Source organism: Cherax quadricarinatus, chromosome 2 (assembly GCF_038502225.1).
Source record: "Cherax quadricarinatus isolate ZL_2023a chromosome 2, ASM3850222v1, whole genome shotgun sequence".
NCBI classification, from domain to species: Eukaryota; Metazoa; Arthropoda; class Malacostraca; order Decapoda; family Parastacidae; genus Cherax; species Cherax quadricarinatus.
Genome location: NC_091293.1, coordinates 51,427,363 through 51,448,660, shown reverse-complemented (window position 1 = coordinate 51,448,660; position 21,298 = coordinate 51,427,363). Strand labels below are relative to the sequence as shown.

At 43.6% G+C, this 21,298-nt stretch overlaps 1 protein-coding gene across 1 annotated transcript in view; it reads right to left on the bottom strand.

Moving 5' to 3' along the window:
• Nucleotides 1-21,298, bottom strand: part of LOC128695495 (uncharacterized) — a 458,740-nt gene that overhangs the window by 212,428 nt on the left and 225,014 nt on the right. The window lies entirely within an intron of this gene.

Genomic DNA, 21,298 nt, shown 5'->3' with positions numbered 1-21,298 from the left:
AGATTGGACTTAGTATTCACCTTGAGCAGTGCAGATATTGAGGACATCACATATGAAAGACCCCTTGGGGCCAGCGATAATGTGGTTTTGAGCTTCGAAAGCACAGTAGAGCTACAAGTGGAGGGGGAAGCAGGAAGGCCAGGACAAATGAAACCAAACTACAGGAAAGGGGACTACACGGGAATGAGGAACTTCCTGAACGAGGTTCAGTGGGACAGAACTGGCAGGGAAGCCAGTTAATGAGATGATGGAATATGTAGCAACAATGAGCAAGGAGGATGAAGAGAGGTTTGTACCCTAGGGAAACAGGAATAATGAAAAAGCCAGGATGAGCCTATGGTTCACCCAAAGGTGCAAGGAGGCAAAAACCAAGTGTGCTAGGGAATGGAAGAAATATAGAAGGCAAAGGACCCAGGAGAATAAGGAGAGCAGTCGTAGAGCCAGAAACGAATATGCACAGATAAGAAGGGAGGCCCGACGGCAATATGAAAACGACATAGCAGCGAAAGCCAAATCTGACCCGAAGCTGTTATACAGCCACATCAGGAGGAAAACAGCAGTCAAGGACCAGATAATCAGGCTAAGGAAGGAAGGAGGAGAGACAACAAGAAATGACCGTGATGTGAGGAACTCAACAAGAGATTCAAAGAAGTGTTCACAGAGGAGATAGAAGGGGCTCCAAAGGGATGGAGAGGTGTGGCACATCACCAGGTGCTGGACACGGTACACACAACCGAGGAAGAAGTGAAGAGGCTTCTGAGTGAGCTAGATACCTCAAAGGCAATGGGGCCAGATAACATCTCTCCATGGGTCCTGAGAGAGGGAGCAGAGCCGCTATGTGTAACCCTAACAACAATATTCAATACATCTATCGAAACAGGGAGATTGCCTGAGGTATGGAAGACAGCAAATGTAGTCCCAATCTTTAAAAAAAGGAGACAGACATGAAGCACTAAACTACAGACCAGTGTCACTGACATGTATAATATGCAAAGTCATGGAGAAGATTGTCAGGAGAAGAGTGGTGGAACACGTACAAAGGGATGAACTCATCAACAGCACCCAACATGGTTTCAAGGACGGGAAATCCTGTGTCACAAAACTACTGGAGTTCTATGACAAGGTGACAGCAGTAAGACAAGAGAGAGAGGGGTGGGTGGATTGCATTTTCTTGGACTGCAAGAAGGCGTTTGACACAGTACCACACAAGAGATTAGTGCAAAAACTGTAGGACCAAGCAGGGATAACAGGGAAGGCACTACAATGGAACAAGGAATACTTGTCAGGAAGACAGCAGCGAGTCATGGTACGTGGCGAGGTGTCAGAGTGGGCACCTGTGACCAGCGGGGTCCCACAGGGGTCAGTCATAGAACCAGTGCTGTTTCTGGTATTTGTGAATGTTACGGTTCAAATCTTAATCTTTAGCCAGGTTAGTGCACTCCGTAACAACACACTTCATAGAATGAAAGGATATGGTTCCAAACTTAGAAATGTAAGGCACAAATAATAGTTAGTCTTCTCAAGTTTCTTTTTATTTAAAAGCTTAAATACTTTAGATATTCATAAATATCTATTAAATATCAATGTCAGAAACTTTCCTTCACACAAGAAAACTCTTAAATAGAATGTACATGTCAATATGGTCACTACACTTGATAATGATCAGAGGAATATTACCGCTTCCTCAATAGTAACATTACTTGTGTGCAAGTACATATATTGAGAATTGACAGTTTCACTGAGTAACTCCCTGGCATAAGGAATATATCACAAAGTTCTAAGCTTGACACTGGTCGTCACATCGTAACCTGAAGATAACAGTATATGATTGTCAGAAGACTTCACAATAAACCACAAACTGGATCAGGAGTTTCTATAACCCAATTCTCTATTCAAGTGAGAATAAGGCGGAGTACTAGGAGGGTAGCTCAGTCAATGCACACTGAGTCAGCATAGAGAGTGAACTGCCATATACAGTAAATTCCTTCATGACATCAACTCGTCAAAAGGGGGAGAGGGTAGAGCGGTGCAAACTACCCACCAATGGAGATACCTTGTTATAAACCTTAGCCAGGTGTACCTACCTAACACATTACTCAAGATATATATATATATACATCATACCCTGGTATATTCCTAAATCAGATAATATTATAAACTAGTGGAATCTTTAATTTTGCTAATATTAAAGAAACCCAGAGTATAATATTAAGTGGATAATACATATAAATTAATCACATTATGACCTTGGTCATAACAGTGAACGACATGACAGAAGGAATAAACTCTGAGGTGTCACTGTCTGCAGATGACGTGAAGTTGATGAGAAGAATTCATTCGATCGAAGACCAGGCAGAACTACAAAGGGATCTGGACAGGCTGCAGACCTGGTCCAGCATTTGGCTCCTGGAGTTCAATCCCACCAAGTGCAAAGTCATGACGATTGGGGAAGGGCAAAGAAGACCGCAGACGGAGTACAGTCTAGGGGACCGGAGACTACAAACCTCACTCAAGGAAAAAGATCTTGGGGTGAGTATAACACAAGGCATATCTCCTGAAGCGCACATCAACCAAATAACTGCTGCAGCATATGGGCGCCTGGCAAACCTCAGAACAGCATTCTGAAATCTTAATAAGGAGTCGTTCAGGACCCTGTATACCGTGTACGTTAGGCCCATATTGGAGTATGCGGCACCAATTTGGAACCCACAGCTAGCCAAGCAAGTAAAGAAACTAGAGAAAATGCAAAGGTTTGCCACAAGACTAGTCCCAGAGCTAAGAGGTATGTCCTACGAGGAGAGGTTAAGGGAAATCAACCTGACGACACTGGAGGACAGGAGAGATAGGGGGGACATGATAACGACTTGCAAAATACTGAGAGGAATTGACAAGGTGGACAAAGACAGGATGTTCCCGAGACTGGACACAGCAACAAGGGGACACAGTTGGAAGTTGAAGACACAGACGAATCACAGGGACGTTAGGAAGTATTTCTTCAGCCACAGAGTAGTCAGTAAGTGGAATAGTTTGGGAAGAGATGTAGTGGAGGCAGGATCCATACATAGCTTTAAGCAGAGGTACGATAAAGCTCATTTTTCAGGGAGAGTGACCTAGTGGCGACCAGTGAAGAGGCGGGGCCAGGAGCTTGGACTCGACCCTTGGAACCTCAACTAGGTGAGTACAACTAGGTGAGTACATCATAGCAGACATCATAGCAGTCACAGAAACGAAACTCGCTGAGACAATAACAGATGCAATCTTCCCACTAGGATATCAGATACTGAGGAAAGATAGAAGGAGTAGAGGAGGAGGAGGGGTTGCACTGCTCATAAAAAACCGATGGGGATTTGAGGAAATGGAAGGCATGGACGTGACTGGAGAAAGGGACTACATAGTAGGTACAATTCAGTCTGGAGAACATAAAGTAGTCAATGGAGTGATGTATAACACACCACAGAACTGCAGGAGGCCAAGAGAGGAGTAAGAAGAAAACAACAGAGCAATGATGGACATACTGGCTGAGGTGGCAAGAAGAGCTCACTCGAGCAGAGCAAAGTTACTGGTAATGGGCGATTTCAACCACAGGGAGATCGACTGGGAAAACCTGGAGCCACATGCGGGCCCCGAAACATGGAGAGCCAAGATGATGGATGTGGTACTTGAAAACCTCATACATCAACATGTCAGGGACACTACCAGAAAGAGAGGGGAGGATGAGCCAGCAAGACTGGATCTTGTGTTCACGCTGAGCAGTTCAGACATTGAGGACATCACTTACGAGAGGCCCCTTGGAGCTAGCGATAACGTGGTTCTGAGTTTTGAATATATAGTAGAGTTACAAGTGGAGAAGGTAACAGAAATTGAATGGGAAAAGCCAAACTATAAAAAGGGGGACTACACAGGTATGAGGAACTTCCTGCAGGAGGTTCAGTGGGACAGAGAACAGGTAGGAAAATCAGTAAACGAGATGATGGAATATGTAACAACAAAGTGCAAGGAGGCAGAGGAAAGGTTTGTTCCCAAGGGAAACAGAAATAATAGGAAGACCAAAGTGAGTCCTTGGTTTACCCGAAGGTGTAGGGAGGCAAACACTAAGTGCACCAGAGAATGGAAAAGGTACAGGAGGCAAAGGACCCAGGAAAATAAGGAGATCAGTAGAAGACACAGAAACGAGTATGCACAGATAAGGAGGGAGGCCCAGCGATTGTACGAAAACGACATAGAATCGAAAGTCAAGTCTGACCCGAAGCTGCTGTATAACCACATTAGGAGGAAGAGAACAGTCAAAGAGCAGGTGATAAGGCTGAGGAAAGAAGGTGGGGAACGCACAAGAAACGATCAAGAAGTATGTGAGGAGCTCAATGTGAGATTCAAGGAAGTATTTACAATGGAGACAGGAAGGCCTCTGGGGGGACAGAACAGAGGGGGACACCAGCAAGGAATATACCAACAAGTGTTGGATGACATACATACAAATGAGGAGGAGGTGAAGAAACTGCTAAGGGACATCGATACCTCGAAGGCAATGGGACCGGACAACATCTCCCCGTGGGTCCTTAGAGAAGGAGCGGATACGTTGTGTGTGCCACTTACCACAATCTTCAACACATCCCTGGAAACTGGGCAACTACCTGACGTATGGAAGACAGCAAATGTAGTTTCCATTTTTAAAAAAGGAGACAGAAAAGAGGAACTAAACTATAGACCTGTCATTGACGTGCACAGTATGCAAAGTTATGGAGAAGATTATCAGGAGGAGAGTGGTGGAGCACCTGGAACGGAACAAGAGTATAAAAGCCAACCAGCACGGATTCATGGAAGGCAAATCCTGTGTCACAAAAATTCTGGAGTTTTATGATAAAGTAACAGAAGTAAGACACGAGAGAGCGGGGTGGGATGATTGCATCTTCTTGGACTGCAAGAAGGCCTTTGACACAGTTCCTCACAAGAGATTAGTGCAGAAGCTAGAGGATCAGGGGCATATAACAGGAAGAGCACTTCAATGGATCAGAGAATACCTGACAGGCAGGCAACAACGAGTCATGGTACGTGATGAAGTATCACAGTGGGCACCTGTGACGAGCGGGGTCCCACAGGGGTCGGTCCTAGGACCAGTGCTATTTTTGGTATATGTGAACGACATGATGGAAGTGTTAAACTCAGAAGTGTCCCTGTTTGCAGATAATGTGAAGTTAATGAGGAGAATTAAATTAGATGAGGATCAGGCAGGACTTCAAAGAGACCAGGACAGACTGGACACCTGGTCCAGCAACTGGCTTCTCGAATTTAACCCCGCCAAATGCAAAGTCATGAAGATCGGGGAAGGGCACAGAAGACGGCAGACGGAGTATAGGCTAGGTGGCCAAAGACTGCAAACCTCGCTCAAGGAGAAAGATCTTGGGGTGAGTATAACACCGAGCATGTCTCCGGAAGCACACATCAAGCAGATAACTGCTGCTGCATATGGGCGCCTGGCAAACCTGAAAGCAGCGTTCCAATACCTTAGTAAGGAATCGTTCAAGACACTGTACACCGTGTACGTCAGGCCCATACTGGAGTATGCAGCACCTGTTTGGAACCCGCACTTGATCAAGCACGTCAAGAAATTAGAGAAAGTGCAAAGGTTTGCGACAAGGTTATTTCCAGAGCTAAGGGGAATGTCCTATGAAGAAAGGTTAAGGGAAATCGGCCTGACGACACTGGAGTACAGGAGGGTCAGGGGAGACATGATAACGACATATAAAATACTGCGCGGAATAGACAAGGTGAACAAAGACAGGATGTTCCAGGGAGGGGACACAGAAACAAGACATATACATACATACATATATATATATATATATATATATATATATATATATATATATATATATATATATATATATATATATATATATATATATATATATATATATATATATATATATATATATATATATATATATATATATATATATATATATATATATGTATATATAATAACATCAGTTAAATATTTTTATTCCACTAGATGATGTTGACATATAACAAAATAATCTTATAATACATAACATTAATTGTAATTGCACAATTATATCCTGATTTTGTTTTTTATTTTCTAACTTCTGAATCTGCCTTTCCCTGAGAGAATGTTAATAGTAATATTAATAGCATTTTTAAGCTATATTTATTTGCAGAGCTCAACTAAATTAGCACTGAGGTGCAGCTGTCCTCAACCTCTCCTATTTTGTATTATAACTCCTATGAAAGATCTGAACGGGTAGTAGTGTTATGATAGCAGTACGTCCGTCAACCAACACTGTCCATAGTACGTCCGTCAACCAACACTGTTCATAATACGTCCGTCAACCAACACTGTTCATAGTACGTCCGTCAACCAACACTGTCCATAGTACGTCCGTCAACCAACACTGTTCATAATACGTCCGTCAACCAACACTGTCCATAGTACGTCCGTCAACCAACACTGTTCATAGTACGTCCGTCAACCAACACTGTCCATAGTACGTCCGTCAACCAACACTGTTCATAATACGTCCGTCAACCAACACTGTTCATAGTACGTCCGTCAACCAACACTGTTCATAGTACGTCCGTCAACCAACACTGTTCATACTACGTCCGTCAACCAACACTGTTCATAGTACGTCCGTCAACCAACACTGTTCATAGTACGTCCGTCAACCAACACTGTTCATAGTACGTCCGTCAACCAACACTGTTCATACTACGTCCGTCAACCAACACTGTTCATAGTACGTCCGTCAACCAACACTGTCCATAGTATGTCCGTCAACCAACACTGTTCATAATACGTCCGTCAACCAACACTGTCCATAGTACGTCCGTCAACCAACACTGTTCATAGTACGTCCGTCAACCAACACTGTTCATTGTACGTCCGTCAACCAACACTGTTCATAGTACGTCCGTCAACCAACACTGTTCATAGTACGTCCGTCAACCAACACTGTTCATAGTACGTCCGTCAACCAACACTGTTCATAGTACGTCCGTCAACCAACACTGTTCATAGTACGTCCGTCAACCAACACTGTTCATAGTACGTCCGTCAACCAACACTGTTCATAGTACGTCCGTCAACCAACACTGTTCATAGTACGTCCGTCAACCAACACTGTTCATAGTACGTCCGTCAACCAACACTGTTCATAGTACGTCCGTCAACCAACACTGTTCATAGTACGTCCGTCAACCAACACTGTTCATAGTACGTCCGTCAACCAACACTGTTCATAGTACGTCCGTCAACCAACACTGTTCATGGTACGTCCGTCAACCAACACTGTTCATACTACGTCCGTCAACCAACACTGTTCATAGTACGTCCGTCAACCAACACTGTCCATAGTATGTTCGTCAACCAACACTGTTCATAATACGTCCGTCAACCAACACTGTCCATAGTACGTCCGTCAACCAACACTGTTCATAGTACGTCCGTCAACCAACACTGTTCATAGTACGTCCGTCAACCAACACTGTTCATAGTACGTCCGTCAACCAACACTAGTACGTCCGTCAACCAACACTGTTCATAGTACGTCCGTCAACCAACACTGTTCATAGTACGTCCGTCAACCAACACTGTTCATAGTACGTCCGTCAACCAACACTGTTCATAGTACGTCCGTCAACCAACACTGTTCATAGTACGTCCGTCAACCAACACTGTTCATAGTACGTCCGTCAACCAACACTGTTCATAGTACGTCCGTCAACCAACACTGTTCATAGTACGTCCGTCAACCAACACTGTTCATAGTACGTCCGTCAACCAACACTGTTCATAGTACGTCCGTCAACCAACACTGTTCATAGTACGTCCGTCAACCAACACTGTTCATAGTACGTCCGTCAACCAACACTGTTCATAGTACGTCCGTCAACCAACACTGTTCATAGTACGTCCGTCAACCAACACTGTTCTTAGTACGTACGTCCGACAACCAACACTGTTCATAGTACGTCCGTCAACCAACACTGTTCATAGTACGTCCGTCAACCAACACTGTTCATAGTACGTCCGTCAACCAACACTGTTCATAGTACGTCCGTCAACCAACACTGTTCATAGTACGTCCGTCAACCAACACTGTTCATAGTACGTCCGTCAACCAACACTGTTCATAGTACGTCCGTCAACCAACACTGTTCATAGTACGTCCGTAAACCAACACTGTTCATAATACGTCCGTCAACCAACACTGTCCGTAAACCAACACTGTTCATAATACCATAGTACGTCCGTCAACCAACACTGTCCATAGTACGTCCGTCAACCAACACTGTTCATAGTACGTCCGTCAACCAACACTGTTCATAGTACGTCCGTCAACCAACACTGTTCATAATACGTCCGTCAACCAACACTGTCCATAGTACGTCCGTCAACCAACACTGTTCATAATACGTCCGTCAACCAGCACTGTCCATAGTACGTCCGTCAATCAACACTGTTCATAATACGTCCGTCAACCAGCATTGTCCATAGTACGTCCGTCAACCAACACTGTTCATAGTACGTCCGTCAACCAACACTGTTCATAATACGTCCGTCAACCAACACTGTCCATAGTACGTCCGTCAACCAACACTGTTCATAGTACGTCCGTCAACCAACACTGTTCATAGTACGTCCGTCAACCAACACTGTTCATAGTACGTCCGTCAACCAACACTGTTCATAATACGTCCGTCAACCAACACTGTCCATAGTACGTCCGTCAACCAACACTGTTCATTGTACGTCCGTCAACCAACACTGTTCATAATACGTCCGTCAACCAACACTGTTCATAGTACGTCCGTCAACCAACACTGTTCATAGTACGTCCGTCAACCAACACTGTTCATAATACGTCCGTCAACCAGCACTGTCCATAGTACGTCCGTCAACCAACACTGTCCATAGTACGTCCGTCAACCAACACTGTCCATAGTACGTCCGTCAACCAACACTGTTCATTGTACGTCCGTCAACCAACACTGTTCATAGTACGTCCGTCAACCAACACTGTTCATAGTACGTCCGTCAACCAACACTGTTCATAGTACGTCCGTCAACCAACACTGTTCATAATACGTCCGTCAACCAGCACTGTCCATAGTACGTCCGTCAACCAACACTGTCCATAGTGCGTCCGTCAACCAACACTGTTCATAGTACGTCCGTCAACCAACACTGTTCATAATACGTCCGTCAACCAACACTGTCCATAGTACGTCCGTCAACCAACACTGTTCATAGTACGTCCGTCAACCAACACTGTTCATAGTACGTCCGTCAACCAACACTGTTCATAGTACGTCCGTCAACCAACACTGTTCATAATACGTCCGTCAACCAACACTGTCCATAGTACGTCCGTCAACCAACACTGTTCATTGTACGTCCGTCAACCAACACTGTTCATAGTACGTCCGTCAACCAACACTGTTCATAGTACGTCCGTCAACCAACACTGTTCATAGTACGTCCGTCAACCAACACTGTTCATAGTACGTCCGTCAACCAACACTGTTCATAGTACGTCCGTCAACCAACACTGTTCATACTACGTCCGTCAACCAACACTGTTCATAGTACGTCCGTCAACCAACACTGTTCATAATACGTCCGTCAACCAACACTGTCCATAGTACGTCCGTCAACCAACACTGTTCATAGTACGTCCGTCAACCAACACTGTTCATAGTACGTCCGTCAACCAACACTGTTCATAGTACGTCCGTCAACCAACACTGTTCATAATACGTCCGTCAACCAACACTGTTCATAATACGTCCGTCAACCAACACTGTTCATAGTACGTCCGTCAACCAACACTGTTCATAGTACGTCCGTCAACCAACACTGTTCATAGTACGTCCGTCAACCAACACTGTTCATAGTACGTCCGTCAACCAACACTGTTCATAGTACGTCCATCAACCAGCACTGTTCATAGTACGTCCGTCAACCAACACTGTTCATAGTACGTTCATCAACCAACACTGTCAATAGTACGTCCATCAACCAGCACTGTTCATAGTACGTCAGTCAACCAACACTGTCAATAGTACGTCCATCAACCAACACTGTCAATAGTACGGCCATCAACCAGCACTGTCCATAGTACGTCCGTAAACCAACACTGTCCATAGTACGTCCGTCAACCAACACTGTCAATAGTACGTCCATCAACCAACACTGTCAATAGTACGTCCATCAACCAGCACAGTCCATAGTACGTCCGTCAACCAACGCTGTCAATAGTACGTCCATCAACCAACACTGTGAATAGTACGTCCATCAACCAGCACTGTTCATAGTACGTCCGTCAACCAACACTGTCCATAGTACGTCCGTCAACCAACACTATCCATAGTACGTCCGTAAACCAACACTGTCAATAGAACGTCGTTCAACCAACACTGTCTACAGTACGTCCATCAGCCAACACTGTCTACAGTACGTCCATCAACCAACACTGTCTACAGTACGTCCATCAACCAACACTGTCTACAGTACGTCCATCAACCAACACTGTCTACAGTACGTCCATCAACCAACACTGTCAATAGAACGTCCATCAACCAACACTGTCAATAGAACGTACATCAACCAACACTGTCAATAGAAGGTCGGTGAACTTTGTTTAACTTCAGTTAAGGTTTTTTCCCTCGTGTTCCAGGTAAACAAGGACTCTGTTCACTATTAAATTATTTTTTCTGGTTCACTTCCCGCTTATTATTTCGAAATCTTTCTTTGAGAAATTTTGATCTGACTTTATCTTCAACGTGAGCACCTTGAAAATTGAATTAGTAAAATCAAAGATTAACTATGAAGTAATTAGAGATATAAATTTGAAACACTGGAAGCCACAATGATGCTCGAGGGAGGAGAGAAGACATTGTTACATTACGTTAAGTAGAAAAGTGACAGAGTTGTCTTTCGTCGACTCTGATAGTAATTATCAGGAAGATGTTTGGTGAGAGAAAGAGAGAGAGAGAGGGAGAGAGAGAGAGAGAGAGAGAGAGAGAGAGAGAGAGAGAGAGAGAGAGAGAGAGAGAGAGAGAGAGAGAGAGAGAGAGAGAGAGAGAGAGAGAGCATACCTGGAGTATACCTGAATGGACGTTTTGGGGGTCAACGCCCCCGCAGCCTGGTCCTGGACCAGGCATGTGTGCATAAGCGAGTGTGTGTGTACTCACCTACATGTGGTTGCATGGGTCGATTCGTAGCTCCTGGCCCGTCTTATCGCACCTCTTCTTAAAGCTATGAATGAATCTTGCCTTCATTACTTGACTATCCAGATTATTCCACTTCCTGATATCTCAAAGGCTGAAGAAATACTTCCTAACATCCCTACGACTCATCTGAGTTTTTAACATTCAGTTGTGCCCCTTTGTTCCTGTGTCTCATCCTTGAAATATTCTGGCCCTGTCCACCTTGTCAGTTCCTCTCAGTATTTTTATACAATGTATTCATGTCCTCCCTACACTTCCTGTCTTCCAATGTCGTCAGGTTGAGTTTCCTTAACCACTCCTCACAAGAGGGATTAGTTTTTTGCAATCTTTTACACTTTCTCTAATTTCTGATGTGCCTGACCTGGCATGGTTTCCGTACTGGTGCTGGAGACTCCAATATGGCCCTGACGTACACGGTGTACAGTGTCATAACTGACTCCTTACTTAGATGTCGAAATGATATTCTTAGGTTTGCTAGGCGCCCATATGCTGCAGTGGTTATTTGGTTGATGTATGCCTCAGGAGATGTGTTGGGTATGATGCTTACTCTAAGATTCTTTTCCTTGAGTGAGTTTTGCAGTCTTTGATCCACTACTCTGTACTCCGTCTGCGATTTTCTTTGTCCTTCCACAAGCTTCATGACTTTGCACTTGGAAGGGTTAAACTCCAGGAGCCATTTGTCGGACCAGCCATGCAGTCTGCTTGTATTCTCTTCATTAATGTCACATCGTCAGCAAAGAGAAACACCTCTGACTCTATCCTTTCCGTTATACCATTCACATGTACTAGAAACAGCACCGGACTCAGGATTGACCCTTCTGGAACTCCACTCGTCACTTGCGCTCACTCTTTTACCTCGTTTCGGACCAACACACGTTGTTTCCTTCCTCTCAGGTATTCCCTGATCCATTGCAGTATTTTTCCTGATATTTCTGCCTTTGTATGTGTGTGTGTGTGTGTACTCACCTATTTGTGGTTGCAGGGGTCGAGTCTTAGCTCCTGGCCCCGCCTCTTCACCGGTTGCTACTGGGCCCTCTCTCTCCCCGCTCCATGAGCTTTATCAAACCTCGTCTTAAAACTGTGTATGGTTCCTGAGTCCACTACGTCATTTTCTAGGCTATTCCACTGCCTTACAACTCTATGACTGAAGAAATACTTCCTAATATCTCTCTGACTCATTTGTGTCTTCAACTTCCAATTGTGGCCTCTTGTTTCTGTGTCCCCTCCCTGGAACATCCTGTCTTTGTCCACCTTGTCTATTCCACGAAGTATTTTATATGTCGTTATCATGTCTCCCCTGACCCTCCTGTCCTCCAGTGTCGTCAGGCCGATTTCCCTTAATCTTTCTTCATAGGACATTCCCCTTAGCTCTGGAACTAACCTTGTCGCAAACCTTTGTACTTTCTCTAGTTTCTTGACGTGCTTTATCAAGTGCGGGTTCCAAACAGGTGCTGCATACTACAGTATGGGCCTGACATACACGGTGTACAGTGTCTTGAACGATTCCTTACTAAGGTATCGGAATGCTGTTCTCAGGTTTGCCAGGCGCCCATATGCTGCAGCAGTTATCTGGTTGATGTGTGCTTCCGGAGACATGCTCGGTGTTATACTCACCCCAAGATCTTTCTCCTTGAGTGAGGTTTGCAGTCTTTGGCCACCTAGCCTATACTCGGTCTGTGGTCTTCTGTGCCCTTCCCCTATCTTCATGACTTTGCATTTGGCAGGATTAAATTCGAGAAGCCATTTGCTGGACCAGGTGTCCAGTCTGTCCAGGTCTCTTTGAAGTCCTGCCTGGTCCTCATCAGATTTAATTCTCCTCATTAACTTCACATCATATGCAAACAGGGACACTTCCGAGTCTAACCCTTCCATCATGTCGTTCACATATACCAAAAATAGCACTGGTCCTAGGACTGACCCATGTGGGACCCCGCTCGTCACAGGTGCCCACTGTGATACATCATTACGTACCATGACTCGTTGTTGTCTCCCTGTCAGGTATTCTCTGATCCATTGCAGTGCCCTTCCTGTTATATGCGCCTGATGCTCTAGCTTCTGCACTAATCTCTTGTGAGGAACTGTGTCAAAGGCCTTCTTGCAGTCCAAGAAGATGCAATCAACCCACCCCTCTCTCTCGTGTCTTACTTCTGTTATTTTATCATAAAACTCCAGAAGGTTTGTGACACAGGATTTGCCTTCCATGAATCCGTGCTGGTTGGCATTTATACTCTTGTTCCGTTCCAGGTGCTCCACCACTCTCCTCCTGATAATCTTCTCCATAATTTTGCATACTATACACGTCAATGACACAGGTCTATAGTTTAGTGCCTCTTTTCTGTCTCCTTTTTTAAAAATGGGAACTACATTTGCCGTCTTCCATACCTCAGGTAGTTGCCCAGTTTCCAGGGACGTGTTGAAGATTGTGGTAAGTGGCACGCACAACATATCTGCTCCCTCTCTAAGGACCCACGGGGAGATGTTGTCCGGTCCCATTGCCTTTGAGGTATCGATGTTCCTTAGCAGTTTCTTCACCTCCTCCTCATCTGTATGTATGTCGTCCAACACTTGTTGGTGTATTCCTTGCTGGTGTCCCCATCTGGTCTGTCCCCCCAGAGTCCTTCCTGTCTCTACTGTAAATACTTCCTTAAATCTCGTGTTGAGCTCCTCACATATCTCTTGATCGTTTCTTGTGAGTTCTCCACCTTCTTTCCTCAGCCTTATCACCTGGTCCTTGACTGTTGTCTTCCTCCTAATGTGGCTATACAGCAGTTTCGGGTCAGATTTGACTTTCGATGCTATGTCGTTTTCATACTGTCGCTGGGCCTTCCTCCTTATCTGTGCATACTCGTTTCTGGCTCTTCTACTAATCTCCTTGTTTTCCTGGGTCCTATGCCTCCTGTACCTTTTCCATTCTCTGCTGCACTTAATTTTTGCCTCCCTACACCTTCGGGTAAACCAAGGACTCGTTTTGGTCTTCCTATTATTTCTGTTTCCCTTGGGAACAAAACTTTCCTCTGCCTCCTTGCACTTTGTTGCCACATATTCCATCATCTCGTTTACTGATTTTCCTACCATTTCTCTGTCCCACTGAACCTCCTGCAGGAAGTTTCTCATACCTGTGTAGTCCCCCCTTTTATAGTTTGGCCTGTCCCCTTCAGTTCCTGTTACCTTCTCCACTGGTAACTCTACTATATAATCAAAACTCAGAACCACATGGTCGCTAGCTCCAACGGGCCTCTCGTAAGTGATGTCCTCAATGTCTGAACTGCTCAGGGTGAACACAAGATCCAGTCTTGCTGGCTCATCCTCCCCTCTCTCTCTGGTTGTGTCCCTGACATGTTGATGCATGAGGTTTTCAAGTACCACATCCATCATCTTGGCTCTCCATGTTTCGGGACCCCCATGTGGCTCCAGGTTTTCCCAGTCGATCTCCCTGTGTGTGTGTGTACTCACCTATTTGTACTCACCTATTTGTGGTTGCAGGGGTCGAGTCCTAGCTCCTGGCCCCGCCTCTTCACCGGTTGCTACTAGACCCTCTCTCTCCCCGCTCCATGAGCTTTATCAAACCTCGTCTTAAAACTGTGTATGGTTCCTGCCTCCACTACGTCATTTTCTAGGCTATTCCACTGCCTTACAACTCTATGACTGAAGAAATACTTCCTACTATCTCTCTGACTCATTTGTGTCTTCAACTTCCAATTGTGGCCTCTTGTTTCTGTGTCCCCTCCCTGGAACATCCTGTCCTTGTCCACCTTGTCTATTCCACGCAGCATTTTATATGTCGTTATCATGTCTCCCCTGACCCTCCTGTCCTCCAGTGTCGTCAGGCCAATTTCCCTTAATCTTTCTTCATAGGACATTCCCCTTAGCTCTGGAACTAACCTTGTTGCAAACCTTTGTACTTTCTCTAGTTTCTTGACGTGCTTTATCAAGTGCGGGTTCCAAACAGGTGCTGCATACTCCAGTATGGGCCTGACATACACGGTGTACAGTGTCTTGAATGATTCCTTACTAAGGTGTCGGAATGCTGTTCTCAGGTTTGCCAGGCGCCCATATGCTGCAGCAGTTATCTGATTGATGTGTGCTTCCGGAGACATGCTCGGTGTTATACTCACCCCAAGATCTTTCTCCTTGAGTGAGGTTTGCAGTCTTTGGCCACCTAGCCTATACTCTGTCTGTGGTCTTCTGTGCCCTTCCCCTATCTTCATGACTTTGCATTTGGCAGGATTAAATTCGAGAAGCCATTTGCTGGACCAGGTGTGTGTGTGTGTGTGTGTGTGTGTGTGTGTGTGTGTGTGTGTGTGTGTGTGTGTGTGTGTGTGTGTGTGTGTGTGTGTGTGTGTGTGTGTTTGTGTGTGTGTTTGTGTGTAGAAGTTGCCTTGTTTAGTAATGATACTGTCTGAGGGTTAATGACCTCTTAATCACCTGTAACGAGGGAGACGTTAGCTAAATTACGACAGACCGACGGAGACAGTGTGTACAGAGAGAAGAGGACGAGAACCGTGAGGTAAGTGGAAGGAAAGAGGATCGTAGGAATAAGGTCAGAGAATATAGGAAAGAAATGGAAAGAGAGAAAAAGAAGAGGGATATAAGGAGTTTAGAGAAAATCTAAAAGCAGAATGAATGAAGTAAGACAGAAGTAGGAAAAAGAGGTAATCAAGAGGCAAAATAGAGAGATAAAAGAGAGGTAAACTGTAATTAAGATAAATGTAAGACAGAAAAAATAAGATGTACAATGAAGGAAAGAGGAAGGTATGGAAAAAACAAATTTGTTGGTACATTACCTAGTCAAAACAAGAGGGAGATAAAATGAGGGGTAAAGACGAATTAAGATGAAGGTAAGAGGTAAGATTGAGGCATGAGAGTGAAAATGATGGTAAAAGAGAGGTAAGATGAAGGTAGGAGAGTGAGAGAATTGTTGAAGGAAAGAGAGAGAGTGAGAGAGATAAGATAAAGTCATGAGTGAGAGAGAGAGAGAGAGAGAGAGAGAGAGAGAGAGAGAGAGAGAGAGAGGTAAGACAAAGATAAAAGAGATTAAAAAATAAAGATAAAAGGCAAGACGCAGGGAAAAAATAGGAATAATAAAAGTAAAAGACAGATAAGATGAAGGTAAAAGGGAATTAAAATAAAAGTAAGAAAGTGGTAAGAAAGTCGTAAGAGAGAGGTAAAATGAAAGTCAGGGAGAGATAAGAAGAGATTACCGAAGGTAATGGAGAAGTAAGAGGAGGAAAGTGAAGGTAATGGAAAGTTAAGAAGAGAGGAATATGAAGGTAATTGAGAAGTAAGAAAGCGAGAATGAAAAAAATAGAGAGGTAACAAGAGATTGATGAAAGGTGGGGGGGGAGGGATGAAGGAAGTATCAGAAGTGAGAGAACAAAGTTGAGCTTTTATAAGCTATCTCGCCGCTTGAGAAAAGCTCACCTTCGAGCGAAACGTTGTCTAACGAATGACGAAAATCCTTCTGAGCTCGTCCCATCGTTGTATTCCTTACGCAAAAAGTTGTTTCGGCAGCAGCCTTATAAGCCGGGGTATTATCTTAAGGTAATGTATTCATTATTTTAAGTTAATGTGAAAGACTCGCCACAACGTCCTTGAGGAACGATGCTTTTAAAGGGTTTAAGTGTATAATAATTTCCGCAGGAAGTCTAGCCTTGACAGTGTCATAATCTTGTGTACTTATACCTGTCTCCTAGCTTCATTCAGAAATCTCAACCGCTTTCTGCTACGTATCTCTCTTCCCTGAAGTTTCCCTCTTTCTCTACCTGTCTCTCTGTCGCAACCTCTCTGTCTACTTGCCTGTTCCTTTTTCTACCTACCTGTCTGTCTCACCTTCCCCTTGCCTTCTGTCTCGCTCTCTGCCTGCTTGACTGTCTCACTCACTTGAAAGAGGATTTCTTACTGGATATAAAAGACTGTGCTTGGCCCAGCTGATGCCCAAATTTAAATGTACTGAGCAGGTGTCATTCAGGTACCAGGTTACTCACCTTCCATTGTCATTCAGATTCAGGTTATTTAGCTAACCCTGTCACTCAGGTACGAGGTAATTTAGTTTCTCATCTCACTCATATACCAAATAACTTAGCTACAACTGTCAGTCAATTACTACGTAACTTAGCTACACCTGTCACTCAGGTACCAGGTAACTTAGTTATCCTTGTCACTCAGGTACCAGGTAACTTAGCTACACGTTTTACTCAGGTACTAGATAACTCAACTCACCCAGCTACTCAGGTACCAGGTAACATCACTCACCCTGCCAAACAGGTACCAGTTAACTTTACTTCCCTTGTCACCCAGGTATCAGGTAACGTATCTCATCAGTCGTGTACCAGGCAGCTAAACACCCCTTGTCACTCAAGTAACAGGTAACCTAACCCAAGTATTCCCTTCACTCATGTCAAAACTAACTAAAATATTTCATAATCTGTTCACAGTTGAAATTAGTAGAAGTTCCGCCTTCCACATCCTAAGTCGCGGCATCTAAGTCCACACGACTAATTAATTTTTACATTCTTAAGCTGACAATTTTTATAAAATTTAAATGAGTTGAAGTCAGGAGTTAACGAAACTTGGGAACTACATTATCTGAGTGATTGTTGATGCTTATTAGGAGTTTCCACGGCACCCGTTTGGGCTTACCATAAACCTGCTCTCTGATTTAAAAAAAATGCATTAGCTCTTCCTGTTCATTTTATGATGCTGACTTGCCAGGTGTCCAAGTAGGACCGAAACGCCGTACTGGTTATTTGTACATTTTCCAGCCACAGTATTGTGGCTTTTGTAGTGTTTATAGGTAGATTGTTCGACTTTCCTTTGCTACCTTGCTCTTCTCTCTATCGCCTTTTGATGTATCCATCAAAATGTTTTTCCCTCAGTACCCATTACTTCGACGTCTAACACTTCTCTAGTATTGCCTGAAATTGAGATTTTTGCACCTCATTCTTCCTCATCTAACTAGCGGTATCAGTAGTATTTTTAACATAAAGAAATTGGTGAGGCATAGATTAATTAACTAGAAACTGATGAATAAGATATACATAGGTAAACTGACAGAACAATTGAATGGACAGCAATACATGCAGAACAAACAGTACTGAATTCTGTTAGTATGCAGTCAGGAATGTGTTCATGAAGATGAATGAATACAATGGGCTGGATTGAATGAGCAGCATAACGCAAGTGAATGATTGACAGAACATGAGTCAATTATCAACGGAAAAGAAGTGAATGGTTATAAAATATTAGTGAAATATCGACGGATTCTAATGTTAATGTAATATTAGTAAATAACCGAGAGAATATAATGAATAAGCAAGAAAACGTAAGTGGACGACCACCATAGAATAAGCAAATGACTACAAGAATATACTTGAATAATTAAGAACAATAGTGAATAATGAACATAACACAAGAGAATGATCGGTATATATGAGCGCATGATCAACGAGCTACTAGCAAGGCATCAAGAAAATATATGTGAATGAATTGTTAACGTTAAGAGAACACAAGTTAATGAAAAGTAGAACTCAAGTGAATGATCAGCAGAGCAGAAATGAATGATCAACAGAGCTCAAGTGAGTAGAGGATGCCAGAACGCAAAGCGAATGATGAGCAGAGCACAAAAGAGAATGAAGAAAAGAACACGAATAAATCATCAGCAACAAAAAAAGATGATGATTAAGACACATGTGAAACATTTGAGTATCTTTATTGTTGAAAGGTTTCTCCTGAACAATAGGCTTCTTCAGTCAATTACAGAACTTCACATCGTTCCAGACCATGGAGCTGAACTCTTCTCCAGGCTGAGGGACTGACCGCCTTAAGTCCTTTTTCTCAGAGGTTTGCTGTTATTGTAAATTCGCCTTTACAATCGTCCGGCCCTGGCCTTTACCAAGAGGTGGCCCGGCCTTGGATCCCTGTCGTGGGAGTGTCTCAGACCTTGGTTCCCTGTCGCGGGAGTGGCTCAGACCTTGGTTCCCTGTCGCGGGAGTGTCTCAGACCTTGGCTCCCTGTCGCGGGAGTGTCTCAGACCTTGGCTCCCTGTCGCGGGAGTGTCTCAGAACCAATGTCTGCCATGGCAGGAGGTACAAGTACCTCCTCATCGTCTGGGACCAGTTGTCTCCCAGGCCCAACCTCAATTCCCGCACATACGGGGCTCGGAGGGAGAAGCTAGGCACCTTGGGCTGCCTCAAGCCCCGCCCACACTGGGCTCGAGGAGTGAGGTATCTGCAAAGCAGTAGACGATGTCAGGAGGTACAAAGGCAGTAAGCACTTCAGGGTCCTTTTAGTCACATCCCAATTTTGGGCATTAAGCCCGAGCGCTGGTGAAGCTCAAGAACGCCTCTTGCTGTGTGTGTTGCTGCTGCTACTACTACATTTGTCCGTTGCACTCTCCGAGGTTGATGGACTGATTACATTATCTTCAATTCACCACTACACCTACTGCCTCTATATTTGACTGACCAAGCCGACTGTGTAGGGAAAACGTTCCAACAGTACAGATGCTCAAATATTGCACATGTCTCTTAATCATCAACCTGTCGATGTCTGATACCATTCTCAACATAACAGCAAATAGAGCACAAGAACAACTGGAAATGAATAAGAGAACAACTGCAAATAAATAAGACAATGTTGGAAGATCAGCAGCAAATAAAGTGACATTCAGAACATGAATAAATGATCTGCAATAATCAAACAAAAAACTAACGGAACACGAATCAATGACCAGAAAAGCTCAAGTGAAGGATAAGAGAAATATTACAGAAAGGGTACTAGTTATTAATCAACTAATCACGAATAATTGATCAAGGAAACACGAGTGAACGATTAACAAGAGATAAATTGAGTTGAAGTGGAATATGAATAGTGAGTGAATGATGAATACAACATGGCTGAATAATCTATAGGACATGACTGAATAATCTATAGTACATGACTGAATGATCGCTAGAACATGACTAAATGACCAATAAAACATGACTGAATAATCAATAGAACATGACTGAATCATCAATATAGAATGTCTGAATGATCTATAGAACATGAGTGAATGATCTATAGAACAGGACTGAATGATTTATAAAATGTAAATGAATGATCTATAGAACATGAATGAATGATCAATATAACTTTAGTGAATGATCAATAGAACATGACTGAATGATATATAGAACATAAATGAATGGCCAATAGAACGTGACGGGATGATTAACTAAACACGAAATTATCAGCAACACAACGTGAGTAAGCAATTAAAAACGGCACATATGAATGATTATCATAATGTACGTAGAATGTCGACAGTAAACTAGTGAAACATTCCCAAAACAGTGACAAATCATCAACACAATGATGTACGCTGAGCTGAACAGCTGTGAATGATCATTAGATCATTTTTGAATAATTAGAGAACACAAGTAAACTATCAGCAGAACATGTGTGAACGATCAACGAAAAAACGGGCGAATAACCAGAGAACACAGGTGGAATAATAGCAGAACATGTGTAAAGCAATAACCAAAATGGTGGATGATCATTGTAACATAAATGATTCTCCCCCCCCCCCAAAAAAAAATGCACGTGTATGATGAACGGGTGACGGGGTAATGACCAACAGAATACTAGTGAATGACCAACAGAATACTGTTGAATGATCAGCAGAATACTAGTGAGTGACTAACAGAATACTAGTGAATGACCAACAGAATACTAGTGAATGACAGACAGAATATTAGTGAATGACCAACAGAATACTAGTGAATGGCCAACAGAATACTAGTGAGTGACTAACAGAATACAATTGAATGTCCAACAGAAAGAGATCATTGGCAAATACCGAACAAATATAAATGAATGGCCAGTAGAACGAAGTAAAATGATCAACCAAACAAGCGTGAAAGATCAACGGAACACTGGTAAATGAGCAATAATACACAGGCAAATGACGAACAGAATATAGGCAGCTTATCAACTTACAGGTGCATGACCAGCAGAAGACAGATGAATAATCTACAGAACACAGATGAATGACCTACAGAACACAGAT